The sequence below is a fragment of the Sciurus vulgaris genome, assembly GCF_902686455.1.
Source record: "Sciurus vulgaris genome assembly, chromosome: 8".
Taxonomy (NCBI): domain Eukaryota; kingdom Metazoa; phylum Chordata; class Mammalia; order Rodentia; family Sciuridae; genus Sciurus; species Sciurus vulgaris.
The window spans coordinates 69,945,098-69,964,299 of NC_136468.1; the positions used below are offsets into that span (position 1 = coordinate 69,945,098).

The 19,202-nt window shown below is 39.1% G+C and overlaps 1 protein-coding gene across 1 annotated transcript in view; it reads right to left on the bottom strand.

The window, feature by feature from the left end:
- Window positions 1–18,039, bottom strand: part of SLC26A3 (solute carrier family 26 member 3) — a 71,259-nt gene extending 53,220 nt beyond the window's left edge. Inside the window, exon 1 of the mRNA XM_079150021.1 lies at window positions 17,174–18,039. The gene's annotated coding sequence lies outside the window, so the exon portion shown is untranslated. The remainder of the gene's footprint in view (window positions 1–17,173) is intronic.
- Window positions 18,040–19,202: the final 1,163 nt, after the last annotated feature.

A 19,202-nucleotide genomic window follows, 5' to 3' on the forward strand; every position in this document is an offset into this window, starting at 1 on the left:
CTTCTATTAAACCAGATATTAAATGGATTTGCAAAACATGTAAAAAATCTACTTTTCTCATTTTATCTTTCATTTTGGAAAACTAAGTATTTTTTTAAAAGTTAAAACTATATTATTTATGTTAACCTGTTTACTATTGTTATTTAAAATAAAGTAATAATTTAGAAATTATCAATTTTAATTTTTAATGCAGTAAAATTTGAAAACTATAAAGCACAAGATCCTTTGTGGCCCTCAAAATGTTTTAAGGGTATAAAATGATCCTCAGTCCAGAAAATTTGAGAAGTGCTAATTCAGCCTAAGTAATACAGTAGCAAAATTGTCCTCAGCAGTTTTATGTCATAGTTTTATTGACCACACATCATAGAGAGCTTTTTCCCACAAAGCATTAAAACAGAAGGGCCAGCTTTTACTCCAGTCAAGCCAATTTATGATTTGTGCCCACTCTGTACTAATCACTGTAGCAAGGGGATAGATTGGTAATCTGAGAGATTAATAATCAGGACCCATGTGTGAAGCTGGGGGTGGCTCAATACCATTTAAACTACATGACTGCTACCTAGTAGGAAAGGAACATGTGTCAGCAAGTCAATTATTATTATATTTGCCATATAAAATAATAATGATGATGCCACACAGCTCTTGTCAGGCTGTCTTCTAAGCACTTAATTCTCACAACCATCCAATGAGAAAATCATTATTATTATTATTATTTTTAAATTTTCTGTGGTGCTAAGGATCGAACCCAGGGTCTCACTCATGCTAGGCAAGCACTCTACCACTGAGCCACAACCCCAGTCCCATTATTATTGTTTTTTATACCTTCTGTCACCACTTCAATTTAAAAATGTGCTTGAGGAATGTTTAAATGTTTAAAGTTCAAGATTTTGACCCAAGTTGTATCATTAGCCTACACTGGCATTAGAATTCATGGCTAGAGCACAGACTTTGTGATTAGATCACTTACACTGTGCTCAGATTTTGACTGAGGATTCTCACTGAGGACATGAAGATTTTTAGTTATATGATATCCTTTATAATTCCCCATTTTTCAGTGGGAGAAAATGTACTTTAATTTAATTACCCAGTCTAATTTCAGTCAATTGAAGTATTCTCTTTAGAGTTAAATATTCTGTTTCTTTGGAGACAATGCTCAATCTGTCAGATTTCGGGCCCCTCTCTTCCAAATGAGACTACATGTTTGGGGGCCTGGGTGGGGAGGGGAGTGATGTGATTGCCTGTTGGGGAGGATGATGAAGTCCTAAGAGCCACATCCTGGACTGGCAGCTGCCAAGGGTGACTAGACCAGTCACCTGGTATTTTACTGGTGTCGGTGACAGAGGAGGGAGAGTGGGCTTCTCACTTGGCTTGGCTAGGTTGCTCTTCTTAATGCCCCAGCCCTATCTTGACCTTCACAGAGCCTGAGGACACATTGGAGACAAATGCTTCTGGAAGATTCCTTAGGTAGATCCTATATTCTCATCCACAGCGGATGCCCCCGGTGTCTAGTATCCCAAGGGGGACTGATATCACTTAGGAGAACTAAAGTAAGGCTCTCCTCCTGCCTAACCATCCTACAATCTGAATTTACTTCCACCTGGCTGCCTCCATGTTGGTACAGGACAGTTCACACAGTGGTTCCTTCCTAGAGTCCTCCACAGAAAGCAGAGCAGAAGCCCCTCAGATTTAGGCTTTCTCTTCACCTGATCTACAACTCCTCTTCTCTCAAGGGCATTGGCACAGAAAGGGGAGATTTCAACATGTACGCCTGTGTGATGTCTAACTCTACCTTTCTTTCCTTAGACCCCTGAGAGGAGGAAGGGATGGTGGTAGCTTTTCTGTGTTAGCTAGACCTCTTCTGTATGAAAGTCACTCAACAACGTTCCCAGACACGGTAACAGAGGAGATAAGAGAATTTAGAAAAATCCCTTTCTCTGTTGACGGAGCTTGACTTTCAAGCCTATTGTCTTGCTAAGGAATTGAGAATCTGCTTTTTGATGTCAGAAGCTGAATATTAACTCTCTCTCTCTTTTGCCTTCCCATTGTAACAAACCTGAGCTCATACCTCTCCCCATCTCCAGCTCATTCAAATCCTCATTATGCCTTATGTACTTTAGGGAGACGGTTGTATTCATCTGAGAGAAAAAAGTGAAGCAACACGGTAATATATACATAGAAAAAAAGAGGCACACCAATACATTTGATAAGGTGACCTCATAACGTGGGCAAAACTAGCTGAGAACCCTGGTTCTGCTACCCATTAGCTGTGTGCCCTGACAGGTTAACTTCACTAAGCATGAGCTTCTCCATCTGTAGCACAGAAAACAATAGTATCCACCTTACAGCTTTGTTGCGAAGGTAATATGAGGTAATGTACGTAAATCACAGCAGAGTTCTCAGTCCATAGTAGGTATTCCATAAATGTTAATTATTATATTGTTAACATATCTGTTTTATCACATGCCTGCCAATCTCATTTACGTACTCACCTGGTATAACACTTGTAATGTAAATACATATGCTGATGATTCCAAACATACTGTTCTGGAAAATTAGCCATTTAGTCTTTGCTCAGCATTAAGCTGAAGTAAGTTGGTTTCATGGGGAAATGTTACTCATTGATTTGCTGGACCACTCAATCAGCATTTTGCTTCTTAATCAGTTTCTTCCAATTTTTATAGACTGTGAAAAATAAAATTTCGGGTTTTTTTCAAGTTCACTTTTATTAGGTGGAGGTGGTCATTTTCCTCTTTGGAGAAACTAAATTGAAAAGGAAGAGAAAGAGAAGAAAGAAGGAAGGAAAGAAAAAATGAAGGAAGGATGGAAGGAAAGAAGAAAAGAAGAAAGGAAGGGAGCAGGCCCAAATAGCATTATTTATTGTCTAATACTAGTTTGACTGATAAATACGAAGGCTTCTGTAATTTGTATGTAGAAGCACCCTGCAGATAATGTCAAGGCAGTATTAACATTGTGGGGCCTTTGATGGACAACTCAGATTTCTACATGATTTAACCTACAGATTTCTCAAGTTGTTTAGTGATTTTCATACAAGAGAGGTCTAGATAACACAGAAAGTCTCCTTCCCATTTCTTCTCTCAATGATCTGTGGAAGGAAAGGTCTGTAGAAAACAGGCTTACAATCAAGGTTTGGTAACAGACATATTTTGCAGTTCTAAGAAAAGTATTTTAGATACACAAATGTATACTTATAAGGAGGTAATATGGACTACAACCAATAGTAGGGCTCACACACTTTTGTACAGGTCAGATAAATATTTTAGGCTTTGTAGGCCATACACTTTCTGTTGCAACTACATAAGTCTACTGCTATAGCCCAAAGCAGCCATAGAGAACATGTAAATGTATGAGCTAGACTGTGTTCCAATGAAGTTATGTATGAACACTAATATTTCAGTTTTACCTGGTTCAAAATTACAGTGCCTTTCAGATTTATTTGATCACTCATTCTGTGTCAGGCCAAAGCCAAAATAAGGAATCATGGAAAAAATAGACATAAAGAGAAGAGGTCCTTCTCTGGGACACAAACTCAAAAATGTTTAGTGAAGGTGTTTTCTGGATTTTTCTTGTAACTTTGATTCAATGGTCTGCTAAATGGTATAAATATTACAATAATCCCTGGTTTATGTTTATATGTTAATATTTAATTATATATAATTTAATATATGTATTTATTACTTTTTGTTGAATGTGAAATAGCTATAGCCCTATGGAAGGCACATTTTTTTTTTTTTTTTTTTTTTTTTTTTTTGCGGTACGGGGATTGAACCCAGGACCTTGCGCTTGCAAGGCAAACACTCTACCAACTGCGCTATATCCCCAGCCCTGGAAGGCACATTTGAATACAAACTTTATTTTGGTTCCTTGGAAAGGGGAAAAAAAATACCTACTTAATTTTTAAAAATTTCAAACAGTTTTAGGCTTACAGAAAAATTGCAACTGGGATAGATTCAAACTAAAAAGCTTTCTCTCAGCAAAGGAAACTATCAGCAATGTGAAGAGAGAACTTACAGAGTGGGAGAAAATCTTTGCCACTCATACCTCAGATAAAGCACTAATTTCCAGAATATATAAAGAACTCAAAAAACTCTACACCAAGAATACAAATAATCCAATCAATAAATGGGCTAAGGAAATGAACAGACACTTCACAGAAGAAGATATACAAGCAATCAACAGATATATGAAAAAAATGTTCAACATCTCTAGTAATAAGAGAAATGCAAATCAAAACTACCTTAAGATTCCATCTCACCCCAATTAGAATGGCGATTATCAAGAATACAAGCACAACACGTGTGGGCGAGGATGTGGGGAGAAAGGTACACTCATACATTGCTGGTGGGGCTGCAAATTAGTGCAGCCACTCTGGAAAGCAGTGTGGAGATTCCTTAGAAAACTTGGAATGGAATCACCATTTGACCCAGCTATCCCACTTCTTGGCCTATACCCAAAGGACTTAAAATCAGCATACTACAGAGATACAGCCACATCAATGTTCAAAGCTGCTCAATTCACAATAGCCAGACTGTGGAACCAACCTAGATGCCCTTCAATTGATGAATGGATAAAGAAACTGTGGTATATATATATATATACAATGGAATATTACTCAGCTATCAAGAATAATAAAATTATGGCATTTGCAGGTAAATGGATGAAACTGGAGAATATCATGCTAAGTGAGATAAGACAATCTCAAAAAACCAAAGGACAAATGATTTCACTGATAAGTGGATGATGACACATAATGGGGGGTGGGAGAGTGGCAAGAATGGAGGAAGGAGGGACTTTATAGAGGGAAAAGAGGGGTGGGAGGGGTGGGGGGAAGGAAAAAATAACAGAATGAATCAAACACCATTACCCTGTGTAGATATATGATTACACAAATGGTATGCCTTTACTTCATGTACAAACAGAAACAACATGTATATCCCATTTGTTTACAATAAAAATAAATTTTTAAAAAATTGCAAAAAAGTGGAGACTTCCCATATGCACATAGTTCCCCCACTACATCTCAAATTATTATAGATTACTATTTCACTTAATTAATAATGTTGATACATTATTATTAATCAAAGTTCATATTATCTTCAGATTTTCAGAAGTTCATTTCTCTTTAAATTATGAAGATAATTTACTTAATGTCCTTTTCTTCCCAGAATCCCATTTGGGATGCCAGAGTACATTTAGTTTTCTTGTCCCTTTAGGATCTTCTCAGTTGTTATGCTTTCTCAGATTTTTCTTGTTTTTGATGACTGTATTGGTCGATTTCTCCTGAGATACAGAACCAACAGAAGACTCTATCTATCTATATACCCATCTTTATTTGTTTAATTAGGAAGTGATTGGCATGATTGTGGGGCAGGCTGGCAGCTGACAAGTCAGGCAGGAGTGGATTTTGCAGGTCCTGAGTTTGACGTCTATGGGACAGATGAAAAACTTACAATAGTTAATGCTAATGTATTGAGACAGCATTTCTTCTTTCTTGGGAGACCTCAGGTTTTGCTTGCAAGACTTTCAACTGATTGAATGAGCCTCCACCCACATGTTTAAGGTAATTTCCTTTTATTAGAGTCAACCTATAATAGATGCTAACCATATCTACAGAATACCTTCACAGTAACATCTATGTTAGTATTGGATTAAATACCTGGGTACTATAGCTTAGCCAAGTGGAAATATAAAACTGACCATCGCAATGGCTTTAAAAGTTTTGAGGAGTGTTGGTCAGGAATTTTGTTGAATGTCCTTCAGTTGGGATTTGTCTGATGTTTTCCTTGAGATTAGATTGGCGACTTGTGCTTCTGGTGAACTGTATTTTTTTGGTGAATGCAATGAAGTCATTTGGGAATGAGTTTCTTAGAAATAGAATGTTGGCCCAGGCTCTGGAATACTCGATGCATTCTTGCTATGGCCTATAATTTGCAGAGGAGATCTAATTTTGACAGTTGAAAAAAATATAGAATTGGAAATAAGTAAGCATCTGTCTTTAATGCTCTACCCACTTCTATGTTGATCTCTATTCCCTCTAGTCCCCTTAATCCCTGAAGCAATACAACTTTAGAGTATTTGGTATTAAAACCAGACAAATTTCTCCTCTCCTGTCACCCCACCTCCTACCAATTTGGGATATTATGGTCTCATTCCTTTGTCCAGTCAACAAATATTTATATGTACCAGTGTCTTCTGAGAGCACTCATGTATCATTTTATGATGTCATTGTTTTTCAGTAAAATAAGTAATTTGGGTTCCCAAAACAAAACATTACACAAAGATCCTTTTGCCAGCTATAAAACATAGCACTTCCTTGGGCCCCACCACTGATCTCAAATGCCCAGAGGATCAAACTTGTTTTCTTTACAAAATGAGAAAGAAAGGAGCTGGCATGACTATCTCTTTGATCTGATTCTACTTAAAAGTCTACTCCATTGACTTAAAACATTTCTTTGGGATGAAATTCAGAAAACATAAAATTAACTCTTTCAAAGCATAAATCCAGTAGCATCTAGTACATTTATAAACTTGAAGCCATCACTTCTATCTAATTCTGAAGCATTTTCATCCAACCAAAGGAGATTCTATACCCATTAAATGGTTTCTCTCCCTTTGCCCTTCCCCCAGCTCCTTGAAATCATTAATGTGATTCCTGTCTCCATGGATCTACCTATTCCAGAGATCTCATTCAATTGAAATTATTCGATACTTGAGCTTTTGTGTTTGGCTTTCTTCTCTTAGCAGAGAAGGAAGTGGCAGGTACCAGGACTTCATTCCTTTTTATGTCTGAATAATATTCCATTGTAAATATGCCACAATTTATTTATCCATTCATCATTTGATGGATCTTGAGTGGTTTCCACCTTTTAACCATTGTGAGTATGGCTGCTATGAACACTTGTGTGCCAGTATTGGTTTGAATGTTTATTTCTAGTTCTTTTGGATATACACCTATGTCCAGAATTGCAGAGTTATATAAGCAATTCTGTTGAACTTTTCCAGGAACTGCTAAACTGTTCTATAGAGTAACTATACCATTTTACATTCCCACCAGCAATGAGCAAGTGTTCCAGTTTCTCCACATCTTTGTTGATACTTATTATTTTCTTTTTTAAAAAAATTCATTATGACCGTCCTGGTATGTATGGAGTGGTAACTCATCGTGATTCTGATGCACATTTCCCTAAACTAATGACGTTGCCAACTTTTCTTTTCTTTTCATTTGCTTATTTTCTCCAGATAAATACCTGTTCAAGTCCTTTGCCTCTTTTTAAGTGAGTTGTTCATCTTTTGTTTTTTATTTTAAGAGGTAGTTCCATATCCTGGCTCTTAGGCCCTTACCAGTTATGCTTTCTCTAGTTCTGCAGGCTGCCTTTCCCCTCTCTTAATAGTACTCTGGATGCATAAACATTTTTAATTTTGATGAAATTCTCTATTTTTTTCTTTTGCTTCTTATGCCTTTGATTCTATATCTAAGAATTCATTGCCAAATTCAAGGTTATGAAGATTTATCCCTGTGTTTTCTTCTAAGAGTTTTATTCTTAGCTTAGCTTTAAACCTTTAATTTATTTTGAGTAAATTTAGTGTGCAATAAAAAGTAGAGGTCCAGCTTCATTCTCTTCCTTGTCAAAAACTAGTTGTTCCAGCACTGTTTGCTGAAAAAACTACTCTTGCCCCACTGACAGATCTTGTTGAAAGTCAAACCATCATAGATACATATTTCTTTGACTTTTGTACTTTTACTGCTCAGACCAGACTAGATGGACATGTGAACTTTAAAAATAATTTAATACTTAAAAAAGAAGGTATTTCTGATTAAGCATGGGCCTGTCCATTGTCCTTCCCAAGCACCCCTCTTTCCCTATCAGCTGCTACCATGTTAGTCCAAGCCTCGCATCAGCTCTCATCTGAACTCTGCAATGGCCTCCTAACTGGTCTCCTCCTTCTTCCCTTGACCTCTCCAATCACTCCTCAAATGAGCAGCCAAAGGCATCTTCTGTAACTGCAAATCTGGTCACATCACTCACTGACTTTGAATTCCTGTTGTTTCAACCCTAAACTCAAAATCAAAATCTATAACGTGATCCCAAAGCCTATGTGCTCTGCCCCACAAGTCCCCTCGCCAGTCACCAGCCCCCTCAGGTTGTTACCTTCCAGACTCCTGTTTCTTGAACTCAGCAAGCTCTTTACTTCCTTAAAGCCTGTGCATATTCTGTTTTCTTTGCCTGGAATAATCACCTCCCCACCTCCGCTTAGCTGGTATTCATCCTTCAGCTTTGGCTTATTGCGAGGCTTCCAGGAAGAGGCTTTCACCGATCTCCACCCCTTACTTTCTCTCACTGATCCTTGCACTGTTCTGTCCCAATACTTATTATACAGTGTGATCATATATTTATTTATGAGTGCTCCTTTTAAATGCCATGATAATTTTGTGTTGTTAACTATGTGCTTCTTGTGCCTCGTGCAGTATCTAGTACATAGAAATGATCAATACTCATTGGATGAATAATGAATAATAATGAGTAATGATCTTTGAATGCTTATTGTCTTATCAATCCCTTCAGGACAAGAGTTTAATTCATTTATTCTCCATTCATTAAACATTTGTTGAATGCCTATTAGTGCTCAATGCTGGGATAAACAATGAGTAAGACACAATCCCTGCTTTTAAGGAAGTCCCAGGTGGGACAGTGTAGGGACTAAATGGTGGTCCCCCAAATACCAGATTTTAATCATCCCTATAAACTGTAAATGTTACTCTTATTTGGAAAGAAACTCTTACAAATGTGATTAAGGATCTTGAGGTGGGGAGATTATACTGGATTACCCGTGTGGAACCTAAATGCTGTCACATGCATCCTTATAAGAGGGAGGTAAAGGGAGACTTCACACACACACACACACACACACACACGCACACACACATGCACACACACACACACACATGCACATGCACACCCACACTATGTAATGATGGAGGCAGAGACTGAAGTAAAGTGGTCATAAGCCAAGGAACTCTAATAGTCACCAGAAGCTGGAAGAGACAGGAAACTCACTCTCAGCTACAGTTTCTGGAGGGAGTATGGTATTGTTGACACCTTTATTCTAACCTATGATATTGATTTCAGACTTCTGGTCTTTAGAACTGTGAAAGAATAAACTATTATTTCAAACTAGCCAGTCTGTGGTTAACTTATTACAGCAGACAGAGAAAACTAATGCAAACAGTGAAACAAGTAAATAAATCTTTGCAAGACAGCATCAACATGGAGAAAAGACTCAAGGTGATAGATGGTTGCAGAGGAAAGAGCTGCCTGGGAGGTGTCTGGGAAGGATGGACCACTGAGCTGGGTTTTAAAAGATAAGCAACCATCTTCCAGGCAGCTTTGGAGTGGATGCGCAGGGAGATCATTCCTGTAGGAGCAGCAGCAAAGGTAAAGATATGGGAACACATAGAGCACGGTGTGTTCAGGGAAACAGAGTATCTGGGTTCAGTTGGGAATTCAGGTAGATGAAAAAGAATGGTAGAAACAGGAGGTAGATAAAGAAACTGTGGATAGATTGTGAAAGGCCTTGGCATGGTAATGTGCTTAGTCTTTATTCTGTAAGTAATAGGAAACTCATAGAAAAAAGGGATGTTTGATTTGTAAAAAGTGATTTTCTGCAGCAATATGAATAGTGAACTAAAGTGCCAGAAACCAGTTCAGTTCTGCTACTATGGCATCTAAAGATGAATGAGACTCAATTCTCACCCATATGTAAGGGCTGGGGATATAGCTCAGTTAGTAGTATGCTTGCCTGGCATGCACAAGGCCCTCAGTTCATTCCCCAGCACCACAAAAACAAAAGCCCTTAAGAGATTGTAAGACAAAACAAATACATTGTTACAAGGGAATAACAATGATATAATCCTGTCAGAGACAATGAGCGGAGGCAGTGGGGATAAGGGAATGGAGCTAACTGGAAGTACAAACTGAAGGAACTTGGGATGTAGGAGAGGGAGAACTCAAGGACAAACCAAGAATTTAAATTTGTAAGGCTGAGAAATATGATGAATAGAATTGTGGGATGGGGGTAGGGGGAAGGACAAGGAATTTAGTTCTGGTTGAATTTAAGATGCCTGAGCTAAGTAGAGACTTCAGAAAGGTGGTTAGAAATATCTGTTGAGAGTGTGTTCTAGAGAAACAGTTCTGGGAGTCATCAGCATGAGAGGGAACTTGAAGGTATCATGGTGAACAAGGAGGCAGGTAGATAAAAGAAAAGGATAAAGCAGAGCCCTGGACAGCACTAGAATGTAAATAGAAGATGTACAGTGGAGTCATGTACCACAAGGATTATAGACAGAGTTTCCTGGAATCTTTTAGGTATTGATGGCTTTTGTAAATTCCTTTATTTTGGGTCTTTAAAAAACCTTATTGTCTTTAGGCCAATAAGCTAGGAACTTTGTTGGCAGTCTCTACTTTTGTGATTGCTGGCTTCCTGGGATCCTGCCTAAGGATAACACTGTAATTGGGTTAATCTGAACAACCACGTCAGTAACCAAACCCTTGACCAAATTATTAAACAATCAATCAAGTGAACACTTAATAATCTTGTCGATTGACCGATCGTAATTAAAATTGAAATGCCCCTTTGTCCAACAATTGGACCAATTTATCACCATTTCTCGAGATAAGCACTTTCCAGTTATTAACGGCTTCTGTTCAGATTGGAATTTTCTGTGAAGCTATATAAAAGTCTGCTTGAATTAATGAGCTTTGGAACTCATTAACTTCTTATGTCCTTGTTGTGTTCTGAGTGTTACTGGCAAACTTGAGGCATGAGCAAGGCAGAGGGAAGAATGGAAAGAAAAGACAAGAGGAAGAGAAGAGAAATGGGGGGAGGATAGGAGAAAGGGGGAAATGAAGAAGAAAGAACAGAATCAGAAAAGGAGGTTTTATCTGAATTTCTTCCTCAAGATGGAAGGAAACAGTCCCAGCAGTCTTACTTCCAGCAGTGAGGTACAGTCGGAATCAAGTATGGCAATGTCAGACAAACCTGGGCTCTGAGCCCTAGATTAGCCCATCCTACTTTTGAGACCTTGGACTGGACAGTCTCTGAACTCCATTTTACCCACCCTGAGAGATAACATACGCAGAGGTTGAGATTCTTCTTTCTGGAGTGGCCTTTAAATAGCAATCCTGCCATTTAACAGCTATATGACCTTAGTTGCTAATTCCTTAACCTCTCTTTGATCCCGTTTCTTCATGTTTTAAATTGAGGAAAATAATATCTTTCATGGAGTTTTCGTGTTCTTAAATGAGTAAAGCACTTGGAACGGTGTGCTTAATGTTAGCTATTGGCTCTAAAATTGTAACAATTAACTTGGGAAATATTTGTAAAATTTCCTTGCACAATGCCTGGCTTAGGGGAGTTGCACGCAGACTATGACTCCCTTTCCCTTCTCTCAACTCCTCAGATGCCCTAGATGGAGGTGATGTAGAAGAATGACTTCTTTAATTCCTCTTTGCTTGTCAGGGCAGCTCCAAGTCCACAGTGACCAGGCCATTCTGATCCTCTACACATGTCCTGGTCTCACTTGGCTCTGGGCCAAACAGATGGAGCACCACCTGGGAGAGGAGTTTTAATGGGTTGTTTTCTTTTTTTTCCCAAAGCAATTTTAAGAGGAGTTACAAATTGTTCTTTGCAACAGCTTCAAAAACTCACCACTCTTTGGAAGGTAAACTTGGCATATCCAAGGCATGCTAATTAAAACAGTAATCCAAAAGAGGGGTCAAAGAGGACAGAAAGTCAATGCTGGTAAAAGCTCAGTAGCTGGAAAGCCACTGCAATGTTCATCCTTTTGTGTGTGATCTGAGTGCAGAACATGGAATAAAAGAGTGAAGCAAATCTTTTAGCTTCTTTCCTAACTAATGGAGACACATATATTTAACACACACACATATACACCCAACACTGTTCCTTTTCACACAATTTATTACCTGCATGAAACCACTTATATGATTGGGGAAAAAAAAGCCACTACAACCCTTTTGACCCAAAAGTAAAAAATGCAGCGGGCATAAACACTAAGGAGATTCATCCAAGAGCCAATAAGGAGAATGCAGATTTCACTCCCACAATGAGGGGAGCACAAAAGCACCTCCCTCCCCTTCGCCCAGCCTCCAGATTACCTTTCAGTTCCTGGGGTGTCATACTTACTTTCTACTGCCCTACTCTGGGGCGGGGGGCGGGGGGCGGGGGCTGTAATAAACCGTGGTACCTGACAGGTCCCCTGTGGTGCCAGTAAATGGAGATGACACTAAGTAGTATGAAGAGGGAGGAGTGCAGGGGTTTGGAGTCAAGCTACTTGAACTTGACTCCACTGGTAATTTGACTCCACCTCCAATAATTTTCAGGGGTATGAATTGGTTATTTCACACCTTTTCCTTGCTTTATCTTTCCTCATCTCTAAAATAGAGATGGAGCTAGTACCTGCCTCACAGAGTTGCTGTCGGGATTAAAGGAGATCAAGTGGTTAGCTGACTCATGATAAGCAGTCAATAAACCATTGCTATTCTTTTCAAAAGCTCAGGGTGAGGGTCAAATACCAGGTAGCTGTGGAGGGAGGTTGTGGAGAAAACCTTCTGGCCACCTGCAGTGGATGAACTCTTTTCCCATTGTGCAGGAGAAATTGAGTTAGTCATAAATGCAGCAAGGTGTTAATCACGTGGGCTTTGCCATGATATTGCTATCTTTCTAAGTGTTGACTGTGTGCTAGGTTATCCTTCCTGTACTGCTATCAAGGTCACATGCCAATTGTCTTGAAAGTGCTATTGAAACTTTATTACTAAACATCTGTCTCTTTCACCTCCTGTGTGGGAACCTGAGTAGCCCAAGGGTATGAGGCATCCTGACAAACATCTTCCAGAGATTAATTCCAGGGAGGAGAATTGTGAACACTGGCCAACCCAAAACCATGGTATGGATGATGGTGGACCTACTATTCAGTCCCTCCTACATTTTTGCCACTCACTGGTAGGTGAAGATTTTAGCCAGGGAAGCATCGCCTCTCTCATAAATCTGGCTCTGCTTCTCACCGGGTGAATCCTTTAGCAAGGTGACCAGGGCAAGTACTGCAATGTCTTAGGACCTTGACTTCAATAAACCACACCAATGCTACATTTATTCCTGACACCACCTTTAGGATAGGATATAGTCAGTGGAAAAATAAAGAAAAAATGCCTGTTGGCCTGTGGAAAGAGCCTGAGGGAGTAGAAAGGGAGAAAGGGTGCTAAGTAGTGACATAGTAAGGCCAGGGTAGGTAGTGCATTTGCTCTCTGGAGTCAGTAGTATAGTTTTGTTCTAACTGGGTTTAAATTGGTTTTAACTGGAATTGAACTGAGTCTTTAGCTTTACATATCAAAAAATGCCTCTTAAGGGAAAGGGAAGGTACTGGGGAATGAGATAGATCAAATCATGTTTTATGTATCTACAAATATGACATAATGAATCCTACTTATTTTAATACACCTATAAAAAATTTAAAATTCTGTAGAAGATGTACCTCTTGTACATTTGCCAGCTTTTTGTACCCTATATTCCTTTCATTTTTCTTGCCATATCAGTGAGTCAGCATGGGAACTTCATTTGCAGGAAAAAGATCAATGTTGCCCTGAGAAATGGGGTAGAAAGGGTACCTATCATCCACTGTGCTCTCCACTGCCCAAAGGCCCTGGGAGGAAGTCAGTAGTGCTGGGGGCTGGGGGTGGAGTTTGAAGAGCCTGCCTCATTGCCTGGTCCTGCCTTGGCCCCTCCAGCCAAGACCCCCTTCCATTCTGTCCACCTCCCTGGGCTTCAGCCTCACTGGCCTCCCTCTCATCTCAGAGCTTCACCACGAAGCTCTGCACTATTTCCCTTTGCCTGGTTGACTTCCAACTCCTGGTCTCTCACGCCTTCCCTGCACTACTCCCTGATTTTAAATTCACTCCTCTTGTTTTTCTTTTCTTTTTTTAAAATATATATTAGTTGTAGGTGGACACAATACCTTTATTTTATTTTTTTGTGGTGCTGATGATCAAACGCAGTGCCTTCCATGTTCCAGGTGTGTGCTCTACCACTGAGCCACATTCCTAGCCCCCTCTTGTTTTTCTTTTACGGTCCCCATGCCCGTTTCCTTTCTCAGCACTTAACATAATTCAGGTTAATTTGTTTCCTCTCCTTTCTAAAGATATTTAAAATTTTTTCATTGTCACAATTGCACATTCATGGGACACAATGTGATATTTTGACATGTATGCAATGTGCAATGGTCAAATCAGTGTAATTAGTATATCTCCCACCTCAAACATTTACCATTTCTTTGTATTGGCAACATTCAAAATCTTCTGTTCTAACTATTTTGAAATATACAATAAATGATCTGTTGCTTATTTTCTTTATTTGTTGCCAGAATCCCTTATAAGTTCTGGGAAAGCAGAGACCATGTCTGTCTTATTCATTCTTTAATTTGCAGGTTCATAAGACAATTAATTTTTGTTGAATGAATGAACTTGGATTTCAAAGCTCTAAATATCAAGATTATGTTTTTGTTTTTGTTTTGCTTTTGGTATAAGCCAGAGAATCTAGATGGAGGGTGAGTTTTCCAATTTATAAAAATATTTCTTAGTTGTTTGCAGTGGCCATACTTGTAGTCCCAGCTACTCTGGCATCTGAAGCAGGAGAATGACGGAGCCCATGAGTTTGAGACCAACTTGGGCAACATAGCAAGATCCTGTTCCCCACACCCCCAATTTCTTTCATTCATTCATTCATTCATTCATTCATTCATTCATTCATTCATTCTCTCATAGTCTTAGACACATGGAGAGGAGTTGATGGTTGATTCTTTTTTTAACCCTCTTTTATGAAAGTCTTAGAAGATCTTAATCGTAAACATTTTGTGGAGCATTACCAAAGGGCAAAGATACATGATCACAGACCTACATCAGGGACATTCCTTATGAAGTACAAACTGAACTGGCCAAGAATGCAGTAAACCCAACCCTGAAGCCAACACCTCACATTCTAGGAGATTTGAGCAGATGTGCAGTGTGACGGTGTATACTGATTTAAAATGCACTCCCACCACCACCATACCATACCCCTCCTGGTACAGCCAACCTAGAGACAGACATAGGAGAGAGAGAGGAAGACGACCAGGAGGAAAGGTGAATTTACCATGACACAGAGGACAAGAATGTCAAAGCTGGTGAGTACATTTAATCACTGTATCTTCAAATGTATAAGAACAATAGTGATATTGCTCAGGACTGGAGACAGGACACCTATCATTCTAGAGACAACACGGAGGGTTTATTGAGGGCGGGGAAGAAGTTGCTCTTTTAGTTGCTCTGTGCTTTGCTACTCGGTAGCAGGACAATAATGAATTATAAATCTTTAGACATGACCCATTTGAAAGCCTGTGTGTGTAGGCTAGATAAAGGTAATTGGGTGTAACCACTTTTTAAAGGAGTGCCGGGTACATAGTAGGTGCTCAGGACATTTGTGGACTTAAAGAATGCAATCAATAATTCTCTAGGGCCTGCGATTATTTTTCCTAGGATCGTTTAGAAGCCTAATTTAGTGCATTCCTAAAGGAACATTGCTCCCCAAAGAATTAACTACCCTGGCTGAAATTTGTACTTTCATGGTGTTTCTGAAATTGTTTTTTTTCAGAATAAGGTCAAGGACTTCCTTAATTTTTTTTAAAACCCAGGCACATTAACCCATTAGTTATGGTTACATTATCAGATTTCTGCATCCTGGCCCAAAAAGTAAGGTAAACAGAATGTGGTAGGAAAGTGTGTGTGTGTGTTGGGGGTGGGGTGTTCTCATTTCACCCACACTTCAGCCTGATCAGTGCAAGTCCTGTCAACTGTCTCTTTTACAGTGAGGCAATTGAAGCTCAGAGAGTTAAGTGACTTGCCTGACACTATGGGAATAGTGAGTCCTGAAGACTAAGACAATATCTATCAGATTGCTTTTACCTGACACTTGCTTGGTTTGTGTTGAGAATTTCAAATAATACCCAGTGGGTGACCACAGCTCAGGAGTTATAAATATCCAACGTTAGTCCCCCAGATCCCCTTAAATCCTTGTAGCTCCTGAGCTATGAACATGCCAGCAACAGCAAACAACAGTACACTGTCTAAAAGGAACCTGATATTTATGATTATTTTCATTAATTCAGTATTCAGTGGTTGATCAAAGAAATTGCATTAATTTATATAATATTCATCTGTCACATATTTATTGCTCTCCTGCTGTGTGTCAAACCCTGTTCTAGGTCCTGGAGATATAATAGTAAATAAAGGAGTAAAAAAAAAAAATGTGTGTCCTCCTGAGCTTAGATTCTAGTGAAATAAACAAAATAAATAAATTGCACTTATAGTATGACAGATGGAGATAAATGCTATGAATAAAAGTAAAGCAGGAAAGAAAAATACAGGTAGGGAGGACTATGGTGGACCTTTAAATTAGGTGATCAGGAATGGATCTATTAAGAGTAGCCTAGGGGCTGGGGAGATAGCTCAGTCGGTAGAGTACTTGCCTTGTAAGCACAAGGCCCTGGGTTCGATCCCCAGCACCGAAAAAAAAAAAAAAAAAAAAAAAGAGCAGCCTATGTGCCAAGTCTTGAGGGAGGCAGAGAAAGCCATGAGGACACCAGGGAAGATTGTTCCAGGAAGAGGGAAAAACAGGTATAAAAATTCCATTACAACAAATTAATGACATATGGTTAAGAGGATCTTGAGCGAGAAATACCCAGTTTGGTGACTCTTACATAGATTTTGAAGAAGAGGGATAAATACCTAATTAATATATAAGCCTACAATATAAACATTTGATCTGTAATTATTAAAGAAGAAATCAATATTTGAGCCTTGGGCTGTGGTTTACATAGGAAATTAATTTTTAATCATATTTTTCATTAGGAAGAGCTTTAACTTATTAATTAATCAATTACTGACTGTGAGAAGGTAGTGTGCAATATATTAATCAAAACCAATTCTTTCATATTTTAGAGGTGTTTGTGTGGTATTACATAGGGCAAAAAGATATTGTGAACATAAACAGATCACCATTATGCTGCGGTGCACAATGACAGTTTGGTTCCACCCACATCCCATGAACTTACCCCAGAAGTCTTTCAGCTCAGAGAAGAAATGCACTTGCGGACGTTCTGTTTTACACAGGGTGGATTTAGTGCCGCTCGACATGCTGCAGACACCATTGTACCTCTGTGACTAGAGGATAAATGACGATTGTTGGTTCTGAAGATAATCACAATGCTGGGTAAACTTGTGCTGCTGCTGATTTGATCTTCTTGCCCTAGGCAAGGCCTCTAGTCTCCTTGGTTCAGTAAACATTTACTGAGCACCTACTTTGGCAGGGAACTGTGCTAGGGTAAGCAAGGCAAAAATGGTGTCTGCTTTCACAGGGCTTCCCTCTCCAGGACAGGGTAGACAATAAGCAGGCCTATAAACATGCATGCACACACACACATGCACACACATTATAAAAAGTTAAGATCATGATCAGCGAAGCAAACAACAGGGCATAGTGGCAGAGAAGAACAATGGGCACTTAATGTAGCTTGGGAGAATCAGGAAGAGCCTCTTTAAAGAGGCGACTTTAAGTAGACACTGGCAGCATCAGAAGAAACCCCCAGGTGAGCAGCTGGGGGAAGGGCAGCCCCAGCCTAGGAAGTGTAGAAAGCACAGGTGCTGAGGGAGGTGGTGGGATGCAGGATGCTCTGCTGCAGCTGAGATTGTGTGAGGCCACAAGTGAGTGAGCACAGAACAACGTTCTGGCATCCAGTCAACTGATTCATTGTTTTGAGCAGCAGTGTTCCCTGGGTCATCTGAATTGCATGGGTCCAAAATTATCTCACAAGAGCAGAGAATGGGATTTGACTTTATCTTATGAAGGGGGCTATCAATTATTCTAAAAGTCAGAATTGGGGTGTAATTTACATACAATGAAATTTAGGGGTTTTAGTGGACACTTCTGAGTTTTGGCAAATATTAACAGTTGTGTGGTTACCACCACATTTAAGATATAGGAAGTTTCCATTACCCAGAAGAATTCTCTTTTGTAGTTGCAAAATCTCTCCTCACTCCAGATGTTTGTAACTACCTTTCTGATTTTTGTCCCTATATAGCTTTTGCCTTTTCCAAAAATCTTATGTAATGAAATCATATATTACATCATACTTTCTGAGTCTTAACTTATTTCATATAGCATAATGCATTTGAGATTCACCCATGTCATGTGTATTAGCAAGTGCTCCTTTTTTGTTGACTAGTATTCCATCCTGTGGATGTATTGTGGTTTATACCAGTCTCCAGTTGAAGTCATTGGGTTGTTTCTGGTTTTTGGCTATGATGAATAAAGTCACTATCAATATTTCCATCCGCTTGTGTTCATGTGTGTGGAAACAAACATGCTTTGTTTTTCTAGGCTAAATACTTAGGAGTAGTACTACTGGGTTATATGGTAATAATATATATTTAACTTTATAAGAAAATGCCAAATTGTTTTGCAAAATGACTGTCATTTTGCATTCCCACCATCAATATAAAAATTCCAGTTAACAGAAATCTTTTTTTTTGCTTTCTTTTAAAAGTGATTGTTTCCCTTTCTTTTCTAATCTATAATATTCACTTGTGGATAGGATGCTGTGCTGTATGGGTATCGGTGATGGGGTCCAGCCCTAGCAGCGGTCGGGGGTCCTAGGTGGATGGGAGGCATTGGTGTGGTGGAGAAACAGCAGAGACACCAAGTGTTCTGAGGCTGAATCTGAATCTTTATTTTTTTCTGCCAGCCTTTTTATAGATTTTTTTTTAGTAATGATTATATCATTTTATGGATAGTTTAAAATAAGAAAAACCTTCAAAAGTACAATCTATGCTTCTTCTCAAAATACACATTCTCTCTGTATGACAGCCCAGACCAAAACAAACTATTTCCCCGCTAGATTAAAAGAACCTTGTCTCCCAGCTGAACTAAAACAATCTTGTCTCCCAGCTAAACTGAGGGCACCATGATCTACCAACCTTCAACCTTCAGAACAAACAGGTCACTAGATTTTCTAAGAAACCACCCCCACCATGAACTCCAGTGTTTAACGGTGAAAACCTTTTACTATTATTAACAAAGGGCAA